Source organism: Saimiri boliviensis, chromosome 16 (assembly GCF_048565385.1).
Source record: "Saimiri boliviensis isolate mSaiBol1 chromosome 16, mSaiBol1.pri, whole genome shotgun sequence".
In the NCBI taxonomy this organism is placed as follows: Eukaryota; Metazoa; Chordata; class Mammalia; order Primates; family Cebidae; genus Saimiri; species Saimiri boliviensis.
The window spans coordinates 13,057,478-13,070,183 of NC_133464.1; the positions used below are offsets into that span (position 1 = coordinate 13,057,478).

The 12,706-nt window shown below is 47.8% G+C and overlaps 1 protein-coding gene and 2 pseudogenes across 1 annotated transcript in view; 2 read left to right on the forward strand and 1 right to left on the reverse strand.

The window, feature by feature from the left end:
- The window catches only part of LOC101033905 (large ribosomal subunit protein uL22 pseudogene), a 71,679-nt pseudogene that overhangs the window by 24,991 nt on the left and 33,982 nt on the right, over window positions 1–12,706 (reverse strand).
- LOC101034319 (large ribosomal subunit protein eL15-like) lies at window positions 3,712–4,326 on the forward strand (annotated as a pseudogene).
- TMTC4 (transmembrane O-mannosyltransferase targeting cadherins 4) overlaps window positions 9,768–12,706 on the forward strand; it is a 69,432-nt gene continuing 66,493 nt past the window's right edge. The window contains exon 1 of the mRNA XM_039473264.2: window positions 9,768–9,905. The gene's annotated coding sequence lies outside the window, so the exon portion shown is untranslated. The remainder of the gene's footprint in view (window positions 9,906–12,706) is intronic.

A 12,706-nucleotide genomic window follows, 5' to 3' on the forward strand; every position in this document is an offset into this window, starting at 1 on the left:
ACCTGTTCCCTCATTAGAAAGTGAAATAAAAGTCTTGATGCTTCTTCATTATATATACAGGTTAGTCATGTTTTTAACTTTTTTGAAATTAGACTTTAACAACCCGAAATCTTCACACACCATCTTTCTGAGGTGGTCTGGTTCAATGTCCCTCTGAATGGAGTAGTGCATTCTTTCCTCAGTGCATTCTTCAGTAGGCTTGGTCAGTCTCTGCTTAAAGATTTTACTTGATGGATTCATTGACTCATGATTCACGTTTGTTTCTTTTTTAATTTCAATAGGTTTTTAGGGGAACAGGTGGTGTTCGGTTTGGTTACATGAGTAAGTTCTTTAGTGGTGATTTCTGAGATTTTGGTGCACCCATCACCCAAGCAGTGTACACTGCAGTGTACATCCAATGTATAGTCTTTTATCCCTCATGACTCCTCCTAGTCTTTATCCCAAGTCCTTAAAGTCCACTGTATCTCTGTTTTATTTTTATTTTATTTTTGAAAGAGGCTTACTCTGTCATCCAGGCTGGAGTGCAGTGGTACAATCTCAGCTCACTGCAACAGCCACCCCCCGGGTTCAAGCGATTCTCCAGCCTCAGCCTCCCAAGTAGTTGGGACTACAGGTGCCCACCATCACGCTCGGCTATTTTTTTTGTATTTTTGGTAGAGATGGGGTTTCACCATGTTGGTCAGGCTGGTCTGAAACTCCTGACCTCAAGTGATCTGCCTGCCTGGGCCTCCCAAAGTGCTGAGATTACAGGCTCAAACATCCTCATAGCTTAGCTCCCACTTATGAGTGAGAACATATCATGTTTGGTTTTCCATTCCTGAGTTACTTCACTTAGAATAACGGTCTCCAGTTTCATTCCTTTTTATGGCTGAGTAGTATTCCATGGTGTATGTATACATACCACATTTTCTTTATCTACTCCTTGACAGATGGGCATTTGGGCTGGTTCCATATTTTTGCAATTGCAAATTCTGCTGCTATAAACATGCAGGTGCAAGTATCTTTTTCATATAATGACTTCTTTTCCTCTGGATAGACACTCAAGAGTGGGATTGCTGGATCACATGGTAGGTCTACTTTTAGTTCTTTAAGGAATCTCCACACTGTTTTCCATAGTGGTTGTACTAGCTTACATTCCCACCAACAGTGTAAAAGTGTTTCCTTTTCAGCACACCCACACCAACATCTATTTTTTTTTTAATTATGGCCATTCTTGCAGGAGTACGGTGGTTGCACAGTGGTTTTGATTTACGTTTTCCTGATCATTAGTGATGTTGAGCATTTTTTCATATGTTTTTTGGCCATTCATATATCTTCTTTTAAGAATTGTCCATTCATGTCCTTAGCCCACTTTTTGATGGGATTGTTTGTTTTGTTCTTGCTGATTTGTTTGGGGAACTCATGATTGTGTTTATGGTAAACTGTTGAATTGCTAGGCATCTATAATTAGAAAATTAGTTCTCAAACTAAGGGAAAATCTCCTTCCAATTTCTACCCATTACTTTGAATTGTGCTTTTGGGAGCAGCACAGAATCTGATAGCCCTTAGGATATTTGATATTATACTCTTCTTGGTTTTATCTCCCCCAGACTAAATATCCTTAGATCCCTCTGAACACTAGAATGTTCCTCATGTATTTTGTCATCCTATTGAATTCAGGAACTGAATTAAATTCAACAACCCCCCTCCTTTTTCTTTTTAAGCTTTTACTGTGTTCGGTGCTGTGCTATGTACTAGAAAAGGAATCAGATGAGAAAACACTACACTTATAAGGGAATCTTTGCAAGAGCAATTAACAGATTGGAAAGACTCAGTAGCTTTATGGGATCCACTGAGGACCCAAGGGAGGGCATGATTAATTCTACCCAAGGATTTAAGCAATGCTGGTTTACAAAGAAAGTTCTCCTTGAACTAAGTTCTGGAGGTGGATGGGAAGTATCCAGGTGTGAGGGACATCTCAGGCAAAGGTAGAAAGATGTATTAACCGAAAAAAGAAAAAAAGGTGGGGGGGGGGGGGCAAGAGAAAATTCTCAAATAATCACAAGGTATTAGAGCACCCTCCAAATTCCATGAAAGTGACAAAGATATAAATGTGATTCGTGGGGAAAAATAATAATTATGGAAATAAAACCTGTTCCTAAAAATGTAGGCAGGAGCGTGGTGGTCTGCATAAAGACCACAGAACTTAAGCTAAAGAGCAAGATCTGTCAACGTTCACTCAGCCCAATCCAAGGAAAAAGGAGCATACTGGGAAGATTGTATCATCTGGAGGAGAAAAGCAAACATTTGAAGAAACAGTAATCAAATAGGAGGCAATTTTGTATGCCAATTTTACAATGGGATTTGGTGTTAGGTTGCCTAGTGCACATCCCAGCTCTGACTCTTGCTCTCTACATGACCTGGAGCAAGCTACTTAATATCACCAAGATTCAACTTCTCCTTCTGTACCAAACTTCAAGGGGTTGTTAGGTTCCTATAACATAATTAGGTTCATACACATAATGAAAGTGTGTAACAGATGCCTGGCACATGCTAAGTTATCAATGCAAAATAAATTTTATTAGTTATTATCTTCTCATTTATCTTAAACAGCAATTTAAAGTGAGGAGGCTGCAAGTAGAAGAGAACAAGACCCAGGGAGGGGCTCTTAGAATCCACTTCCCAGAATCTCCTGCTCCATGTGCACATTTTCCCTCTACATGACCTTCTAGGCCTTGGGATCTTCCTTACTCTCCTGGGCCATCAACCCCATGACCCACAAGTCACGGCAGAGACCAAAGTGTCCATTCTCATACCTGGCTCACGCAGACCACTTGTTCTCTCCAATTCTGCTCAGACAGCTAAGATGGAAATAAGACAGGGCAAGGGATGGTGGTGGGGGGGAGCTTAAATTCATCCACAGGTTTGGTTTCCTTGTCTGACATAGATAAATTCTCAAATCTTCTTTCCGACAACCTTCATCTTAATCAAGGTTCTTTCATTTTAAAGGAAGAGAAGCTGTTCAAGGTATCCTAAGGAAAACAGATGGAATACATTGGAAGGAAACAAGAGCATCTCTCAGAATCATGGGTTAAGAAGATCTAGGAGGGCTCACAAACTAGAGACTTTGGACCTAAGGGCCCTCTCTTGGCCTTCCCATGCTGCATGGTCTCTGGGCACTGTGTCTTTCTAAACATCTGATCCATTCTTGTTCCAGCAAACACACAGCTGCTGGAGAAAAACAGGGTTTCTCCAGCCCTGGCCTTATCCTATCTCATTGGGTACAATCTCTGCTGATTAATCTCCTTTAACATGGCTTGGTTAATGCATTATCTCATGAGAAATTTCACAGACCTCCTACTGCCTATAGAACAAAGCCCAGGTTTCCTATCATGACATCCCATGCCCTCTTCCATCTGGAAAGTTCAACCCTTTTCAGCCTGATTGCTTCTCATGGATTCCATGTCGAGGCTGTCTGGATTTTTAGAAACATGGCCATAGCTTTCCAAAATCTTATGCCCATTAATTGCTGGAATACTGTCCCTCCACCAATCCTTTCCCGTAAAAATCATAAACAAGTAAAAACAAACTCATTTTATCTTTCTGGGCCCATAATTAAACTATATTTTCCAGCCCTCTTGCATCTAGACAGTATGACTGCTTTTCTCTAATAGAAAGAGAGTGGAAGTGCCCTTTCCTTTCCTTCTGGTGGCAGCCAGTAGGTAAGCCAAGATGGGTGGATACAAGTACATCCAGGAACTGTGGAGAAAAAAGCAGTCTGATGTCATACACTTTCTTTCGAGGGTCTGCTGCTGGCAGTGCCGCCAACTCTCTGCTCTCCACAGGGCTCCCCACTCCACCTGGCCTGATAAAGCACGCCGACTTGGCTACAAGACCCAGCAAGGTTACAGTATATGTAGAATTTGTGTTCGCCGTCATGGCCAAAAATGTCCAGTTCCTAATGGTGGAACTTACTGTAAGCCTGTCCATCATGGTGTTAAGCAGCTAAAGGTTGCTCAAAACCTTCAGTTCGTTGCAGAGGAGCGAGCTGAATGACATTGTGGGCCTCTAAGAGTCCTGAATTCTTACTGGATTGGTGAAGATTCCACATACAAATTTTTTGAGGTTATTCTCATTGATCCATTCCATGAAGCTATCAGAAGAAATCCTGACACCCAATGGATCACCAAACCAGTCCACAAGCATAGGGAGATGCCTGGGCTGACATCTGCAGGCTGAAAGAGCCATGGCCTTGGAAAGGGCCAGAAATTCCACCACACTATTGCTGCTTCTCACCAGGCAGCTTTGAGAAGGCGCACTACTCTCCAGCTCCACCATTACCACTAATATAAGTAAAGTTTGTAAAATTCGTATCTAATAAGCAATTTAGGACAGTCATGTCTGCTTGCAGGTGTTATTTGTCCATTAAAACTGGTGTGCAGGTTGTTTCATGAATGCTTTGTCAAATTAAGAAAGTTAAAATGGAATAATGTTTGAAGACAGTAAGTGATGGTGTACCTGGTTCCTAATAAGACAAACTTTTTTGTCTTTGCTTTTCTTATTAGGGAGCTATATGTCAGTGTATAAACCATACTGTGTGGTACAATAGGCTTAAAATAAAACTTTTTGAAACAAGAATAAAAAAAAAACTCTTTAAAAGAGTAAAAAAAAAAAAAGAAGAAGAAGAAGAAAGAAAGAGAATTGAAGTAATGTGTGTAACTTCCAGGCCAAGGCAGTTAACAGCACATGTGTCTTTTCAATCTATTCACTCTTTTCTCCCCTCCTCCCAAGGAATAATGCCAGTTAAAGATGAAAGCCTGGAGCCACAACATGGGTGGACTTTGGGTCCCAGAATGACTGTATGGAGCAGACTGTGCTTGGCTAGGACATGAGAAAGGAAACTTGATCAGGCTTAGTCACTGAGAGTTAGCATTGTTCATAGCAGCTAACTACTCTGATGTCACATCATACCTCAAGACTTAGCTCAAATTTTATACCTTCTTATGTCAGTTCTGTAGAAAATGACCACTCTGTCATCTGAGCTATTTTCTCTAGTGCTCCGTTTACAGTATTTATCATTTAGTCTTATGTCATACAGGTTGTTTATGTGTTCTACCTTTCTCCCTAGATTGCACATTTTTTAAGGACAAGTGTTGAGGTATTCCTTGCCCAGCGACCACATTTTAGTCTCTGTTAGAATACTGTGAGAGTTGTTGCTGCAGTCTAGTGGACATGTGTTCCTTGATGAAAGTTCTATCTGGTGAACAGAGGTGGCAAGCAAGAAGGAAACTTGAGAGTCCCCTTATATTCTCCTACGGCTGAGGGGATCTCCTGAAAGGAGTCCTCCAAGTCCAGGGAAGCTGTGTACACCTGGGAGAGCTGTGCCCTGCACAACTCCAGGGGGCTGTATTCATACAAACTATGGTGCACCTTGTGTGCACATTTCATAGCCCAGAGACTTCCCAGACACCAAATCATTTCAACCACCCCAAAACTGCAACCAAACTAACTAAAAGCAGTTATCTTCAAAGGGCTCATCTCCCCCCAACAATTTTTGACATCTGCTCTTCACAAGGGAGAAGGTATAGGGAGATGAGACAATATGTACCCTCTTCTTTGTTCCAGTTCTTTCCAGTCCAACATAACCTTATTAGGCAGGTGGGAGGTTCTTTAACTCTCTGACTTCATCCCTTAGTTGTGTGCCCAGTCTTGGCTTCATTGAGTAACGTACCGGCTGTTTGACCCTGGACCTCTGTGCTTCCTTCCTCATTTGTAGGATGAGGATAATGATATGCACTTGACAGAAGTCTTTTGCATTTTTGGTTTTTTGCATTTTGTTTTGTTTTGTTTTGTTTTTGAGATAAAGTTCTTGCTGTGTCACCCAGGCTGGAGTGCAGTGGTGCCATCTTGAGTCACTGCAACCTCCACCTTCCAAGTTCAAGCGATTCTCCTGCCTCAGCCTCCCAAGTAGCTGGGATAACAGGTGCCCACCACCTCCCACCCCCAGCTAATTTTTTTTTTTTGTAGTTTTAGTAGAGATGGGGTTTCACCATGTTGGCCAGGCTGGTCTTGAAATCCTGACCTCAAGTGATCTGCCCGCCTCGGCCTCCCAAAGTGTTGGGATTACAGGTGTGAGCCACCATGCCTAGCCGGAACTTTTGTGAGAATTAAATAACACAAGCTCAATGCTGGAGCACACTGAGTGGTCCACCAGCATCTTGCCTTCCATGTGTGACAGCAACCCCAGAGCTCCTGTCCAAGGGGCTGGGGGTTGCTGTCACATGCAGAAGGCATGATGGGGGCAAGGGGTTGTGGTCAGTGTAGGGGAGCAGGAATAGGGAAATTTTTGCTGTGTCTCATCCTTCTTACTAAACCATAAGATTGTAAGAGGTAGAATCAGTGTCATGCTTACCTTCATCTCCTCCACAGAGCCTGTCCCTGTTCTTGGCACATAGGGTTATATCATTTTGGTCATGGCTGGCTCCTCAATTTACAGAACAGAAGAATATTGGATAAAGTCAGGAGACTCCAATTCTAATTCCAGTTTTGTCAATAACATATAACGTGACTTTAAGAGTTGAGCTTCTCTAGAAGAGACCCTGTTGAATGCCTGCTATGTGGTAGGCACAGTAGCTGCAGGGGTGCAGGATTTAACTACACAGTCATGGTTCTTGCCTTCATGGAACTTACAGTCTAGTGAGGAAGTTGGAGATAGACTTTATACAAATGGCCACACTGTCAGTTAATTACAGTTTTAATAAGAGATATGAGAGTATACACAGATGGACCTACAGGTGTTGGGGTCGATAATTCAGGGTTTTCAGAGGAGATGACACTTGAATAGCAATCTGAAGAATGAATTAAGGCAGCGAAAGCTTGGTCCCCAACCTTTTGGCAACAAGGACCACTTTCATGGAAGACAATTTTTCCACTGAGGGAGTTGGGGTGATGGTTTCGGGATGAAGCTGTTCCACCTCAGATCATCAGGCATTCGTTAGATTCTCCTAAGGAACTCCAACCTAGATCCATCCCATGCACAGGTCACAGCAGGGTTCCTACTCCAGTGAAAATCTAGTGCTGTTGCTGATCTGACGGGAGGCAGAGCTCAGATGGCACTGCTCTGTTGGCCAGTTCACTTCCTGCTGTGCTGCCGGGTTCCTAACAAGCCATAAACAAGTACCCAACTGTGGCCCTGGGGAGTTGGAGACCTCTGAACTGGATGGAGGTAGCCAGGTGTGGTGGAGGAGGGTAGGAGGGAGCGCTGCAGGTGCATGTGCACAGCCCAGGATGGAAAGGAGCACAGAGCATACTGGAGGACACAAGATGGCCAACACAGCTGGGGCCTAGGGAATGCAGCAGAGAGAGGCATGGGATGACTCAGGAGTAGCAGGAAAGGGGCCTGATCGTGCTGTGGCACTGCAGATCATGAAAGATTGAGACCTTCAGTCTAAGAGTACTGGGAAGCAGAGGCCTATCAAGAGGGGCCACAGAGGGGGCAAACCATCCTGGGGCAGGAAATAAGGGATAAGGGGTGCGTTGTCTACAGAGCGTTGACAATATTAAAACTGACTAAAATTTCATCTGGTTTTTATTTCCACCAGGCACTGGTGATTCTGTCAGTCAGCGGTGTGCTGGTAAATGTCCAACAGCTGACTCACTGGGGGAAATCAAAATATGTGCCCATATATACAAATACATATTTATTATAAATGTTTCTGATAAAAAGAATGTGTAATAAACAATACACAAACTTCTTTAAAAAAAATAGGCAGATACTCTTTATTGTCAGTTCTATCTTGACTGATTCTCACAGAAAGCTTTGGTTCCTTTTTGCCAAAGGCTTGTGTCCGAATCCATCCAATGCTTGTAATCCAACCATGAAGTGACTAGTGAAATTGCATACCGATCTCCTTTTTGCCAACAAATTTATTGTCCTTAAAATCTGATACGTGGTCTGTTAAACTACGTCTTACTCTTGTATAAACTCATTAAACTGCAATATTTTTGTTTCAGTACTAAGCGCAAGACATTTTTAAGTTTAATCTGCATTATTAACATTTTCCCCATCACTTTCTTAAGTCTAGAGACCATCAACAAAACAAATCAATCCCTGATTTATGGTTCACAATGTTGGCTAATTTCCACGGTGTAAATACTTCCACCATGGTCCATTACATTCTACCAATGAGACATCACTGAGTGTGGGCCGGGAAGACGCATGTGCAATAAGTACATCACGAAATGTAATACAGGAAATGGAAGAAAGTGGACAGACTTCAGAAATATTTAAGAAGCAGAGTCTGGGCGATTTGTTAGATGCCTGGGTGAAGGCAGAGTTTGGGAAACACTGAATGGATGGTGGTGTCTTCACTATCACCAGGAGACAGGAAGTTGAGAGCAAGCAGAAAATGCATGCATTCAGCTTCGGATGGGTTCCATTTGAGATGCTCATGACACATGCAGGAGTAGCTGAATAGGAAGCTAGATAAACGGGTTTGGAGCTCAGAGGAGCAAAAGGTGGGTGGTCAATTTGTTATATACTGATTTAAGTGTTGACGGCAGGTTAAATCATTCAGGGAAAAATTGTGGAGTAAGAGAAAAGGTGAAAACTCTGTTATTTGCAGATCATCCAAAGCAGATAAGCGCGCCAAGACTGGGGACAGATAGGAAAGTGGAGCACCCTCCCGCCACAGGGAAGACAAGTTTCAAGAAGGAAAAAGGAATTTTGCTCAGATCAAATAACATGAGAAAGTAAAGTGTCCTTTGGCTTTAGTGATGCGGATGTTACTGGCGACCATTAAAAAGGCAATTTCACTGAGTGTGAAAACGAACACGTGACTGGAGTTGAGAAACCAAAAAAACTGGGGCGCCTCCTTCACCAACTTCAGCGATGGAAAGTAGGAGACGGCGGCAGCTGAAAGGGTACGTGGAGTAGAGAGTCTTGAGAATGGTGAAATGCCGAGGATGCGGATTCCAGTCCACAGGGAGCAATGGATCGGATTCTGCGATACCGGAAAAACGGAAGCGGGGGGGGGGGGGCTCGGTGATGAGAGGAGGGAACAGGTGTGCAGTTTCGCCGGAGGAAAGTGGAATCAGTTTCTCTTTTTTCCTGAAGCAGGCGGCAAACACATCTGAGAGTGGGAGTGTGGGGGGTGTGGCGGCCACTCGGGTGGGAGTGGAGGTTCGGGACCAAGCGGCTGCAGCCTGTGGTGAGTGGGCGCGCGCTGGGTGGCTCTGGCCGCAGCAGGGTTCATGCGGCAGCATGGCCTCGGCAGGAAGGACACGGCTTCAGTCAGTTCTGCTGTGAGAAGCAGAAGGTGGAGACACGCACGTTTTAAACAACTCCTCCGGGACAGGAAGAAGTGGAGTTCGGGCAGTTCCGCGGGGACGCTGCTGTTCCGCGGGGACCACAGCGCAGGCGAAGCGCGAGACAGCCAGAAATAGGGTCCCGCGCGCGGACCGCGGAGAAAAACGGAGGGCCTGCTCCGGCTCCCGCAGCCCGCTTCGCCCGGCCCGGTAGGGGCCGCCCCTTCCCGCCCCGGCCCCGCCTCAGCTCCGCGCCCACAACTCGGCTTCCTCCTCTACCGCCGGGTCCGTCCGTCCCGGCACCTCCTTCGCCGCCGACTAGCGCCCCCTGGCCTGACGTCACCGGCGCGTCCACCAATCAGCTGAGGAGGGACCGGGTTGCGGCCTGAAAGTGACGGGAGCAGCAGCCAATGGTCAGGTGGAGAGGGCGGGCCGAGACGGGGGTTCGGGGGCGCCCGCGCTCGTGGGGAGCCGCGGGCGGTGCGGCGCAGGGGGCGGGGGCGCGGCGGGGGGTGGTGCGCAGGCAGCCCCTCCCCCTGCCAGGTCCGGGCGGGCTCCCGGCGCCGCCGGAGTTTCCGCACCCGGGAGGGAGATGCGGTCGCGGCTCGGGCTCCTTGCAGGTAACGCGCGGGGCGGCCCCTGCAGGGCCGAGCGCGCTGAGGGGCGAGCGGAGTTGGACGCGGAACGGGTGCCGGCTGCCCGCTGCTGCCGAGTCCCGAGCCCCGCACGGCGGCTCGGGCCCGGGGGCGCTGCTGGAGGAGTTGGTTCCGGGACCCGGGCTGCGGCCGGGGCCGGGGTCACGGACGACGCGAGCCCCGGTGTGAGCCGCACCCGGGACAAAGGGCGCGACGTGGAGGGTGCGCGCCCCGCCTGCCCGCGACGCGCTCGGGCCCCTTCGCTCCTTCGCCCGGGCAGAGGTCGCCGCCCCAGTCCCTGCCGGCTCAGCCGAGCGGGCGCTCCCTCGGCCCGGGCGCACCCGGCGCCTGCAGCGCATTCCCGGAGCGGCCATCTGGCCGCGGGGCCCCGCGCCTGGCCGCCAGCTGGCCACGGCGCAGGAGATGGCTGGGCACAGCCGGGCCGCTTGGCCGCCTGCCCTGGGTTTCGCGGCTGCTCCCCCGCCGTGCTGCGAGCGACTGCTACTACACGCTCGGCTGCAGGGCTGAGCGGCGGGAGCGCGGGGCCACCGGCCCGGACGCCCGGGGCCACCGAGCCGCCACTTCCTGGCGTGGGCTCGGAGTTTGGGGAAGCCGAGCAGGTGGCGCAGCCACTGCCCACCTCCTGCGAACTCTGCGGGGTTCTGGTCTTGTTGATGTTGTGGCTGTGGGCTGCGTGTGTGTTTTTCTTTTTTCTTTTTTTTAACCACACACAAAAGAAGGGAGGAGTTAGAGCAACGATCTAGCCACTATGAGTCATCCCACACTTCGCTCTTTCCCCGGGAGAGCAAATGCATGAGGAGAATGTCTTGAGAAACAGTTAGAGTGGGGTCTGACTAGGTCTCCTCCCTGTCCCCTTTCTCTGCAGTCGCCTCTGCGCCTGGCGCGCCTGGATGAATTGGGGGTGGGGTGGTGGGGGTAAAGTGAAGGCCAGCGCACCTAGATGGGGGAAATGGCTACAAGCTAGCCAGCTGGAAACTTTCTGGGACAGTGGAACTGTAAATACCGAACCACACACATTCTAGCTATAGGCAGCCATGGCCCTCGTGTGCTACTGAATTTAAAAATGGGAAGGCCGGTCGCAGCAGAATGATATCTTAGCTAGCCTTCAGTAGCACGGATTCAACACTGCGTGGAGGAGGGTGGTGATGGTGGCTAGCTCCCCTGCCTTGAGGGGCCCAGGATACGATCAACTAGGAAACTGCCAGGCCCGCTGATGCTGGGTCACAAACGATCGTGTTCTCTAATCTGATTCCCAGAAGCGCTGTCACCTCTCAGCGTGGCGGAGGATAGCTCGCTATGTAGTTGAAGTGTTACACATGAGGTAGAAAGGCTGGGCAGAGGTTAGCAGGCCCTTGATGCAAGGAGAGAAATATTCTTCAGTAGGTGGCTGCTGCTAATTTTTCCAAGACGAAGCATTTAGATTTGATCTCTCCACTCTGTTTACTGCAGGCCAGGCTGCTGGGTCACCTGTCATTGGGTCCTCATGGTTCACAGCTGGATAACATTTGTTTCTTGGGAGTCTCACTGATTAATTTGTTTTAACCTCCTGAAAACAGAGGCTTGATATGAGAAGTTTGAGAAATTGTGGGATAATTCTTGATATTAGGCTTGATAGGAGAAGTTTGAGAAATTGTAGGATCAAGGGACCTCTGCTTTGTTCCAGATTCAGCCCCTGTTGAGGGGCCAGTTGATTCTGATGTAGGAGTTAGGTGGCAAGCAGAACACTGACTTCATTCTTCCTGGGTTGTGTCCTCTGCCTGGCCTGTAGCTGAGGCCACAGTGGGTCTCTCTTCCTGTTGCTTCATAAGGTGAACTGACGATCCAGCTCTGGCAGAGGAGCCAGGGAGCCTAGGCAGGACATCATGTGGAGAAGAGGGACCAGAGGGTGCGACCTAGAGCCCATCCGGAAGAAAACAGAGCATCACTTCCTACTTCATGGTCTGGGTATAAAAAACGGTGGTGGTGAGCACGGTGGTTCACACCTGTAGTCCCAGTGCGTTGAGAGGCCAAGGCAGGATGATCGTGTGAAGCCTGGAGTTTGAGACTAGCCTGGGCAACGTTGTGAGAACTGGTCTCTACAAAAAAAAAAAAAAATATTTAAATAGCCAGTCATGGTGGCATATGCCTATAGTTCCAGCTACTTAGAAGGCTGAAGTGGAATGATCCCTTGAGCTTAGTTAGGTGAGGCTGTGGTGAGCTATGATCATACCACTGCACTCCAGGCTGGGTGATAGGCAAAAAAAAAAAAAAAAAAGAGGGAGGAGCTGCGAAAAGGGTGGTCCCCCATTTCTACCACCTTACTCAGACAGGGCTTCTTTTACCTGAGTGCTAAGCCTAGCTCAGGTCATTGAGGAACAGAAGTCATTTAGTGTTGGAGGAAGGAGAGTTGGGAACTGGGTCACTGTGTACAGTTGGACAGTTTGTGTAAGACACCTGACCAAGGAAGCCATGTGCCCTGGATCTGCCCAAAAGAAGGGTATGCCTTTCTGAGTTGCACCAGGTCACCTGATGGTCTGCTGCTGGCCATGGTGCTAAGCCCATCTGCAGGAATAAACAGTGGCAACATGGGTGTGCTCGAGACAGGAGGTCAGGGACTAGGAAGCAGCAGGTGATTTCTCCAAAATCTAACACTAATGGGAACTAGTTGTTTGCATATGTGCTCTCCTTTAATTCTTACCCCAGCCCTCTGATGAAAGTAGTAGTGGTACCGTACTGTGGCAGTGAGGAAATTGATCCTTAGAAAGACTAAGCAGCTCAAGTTCTTG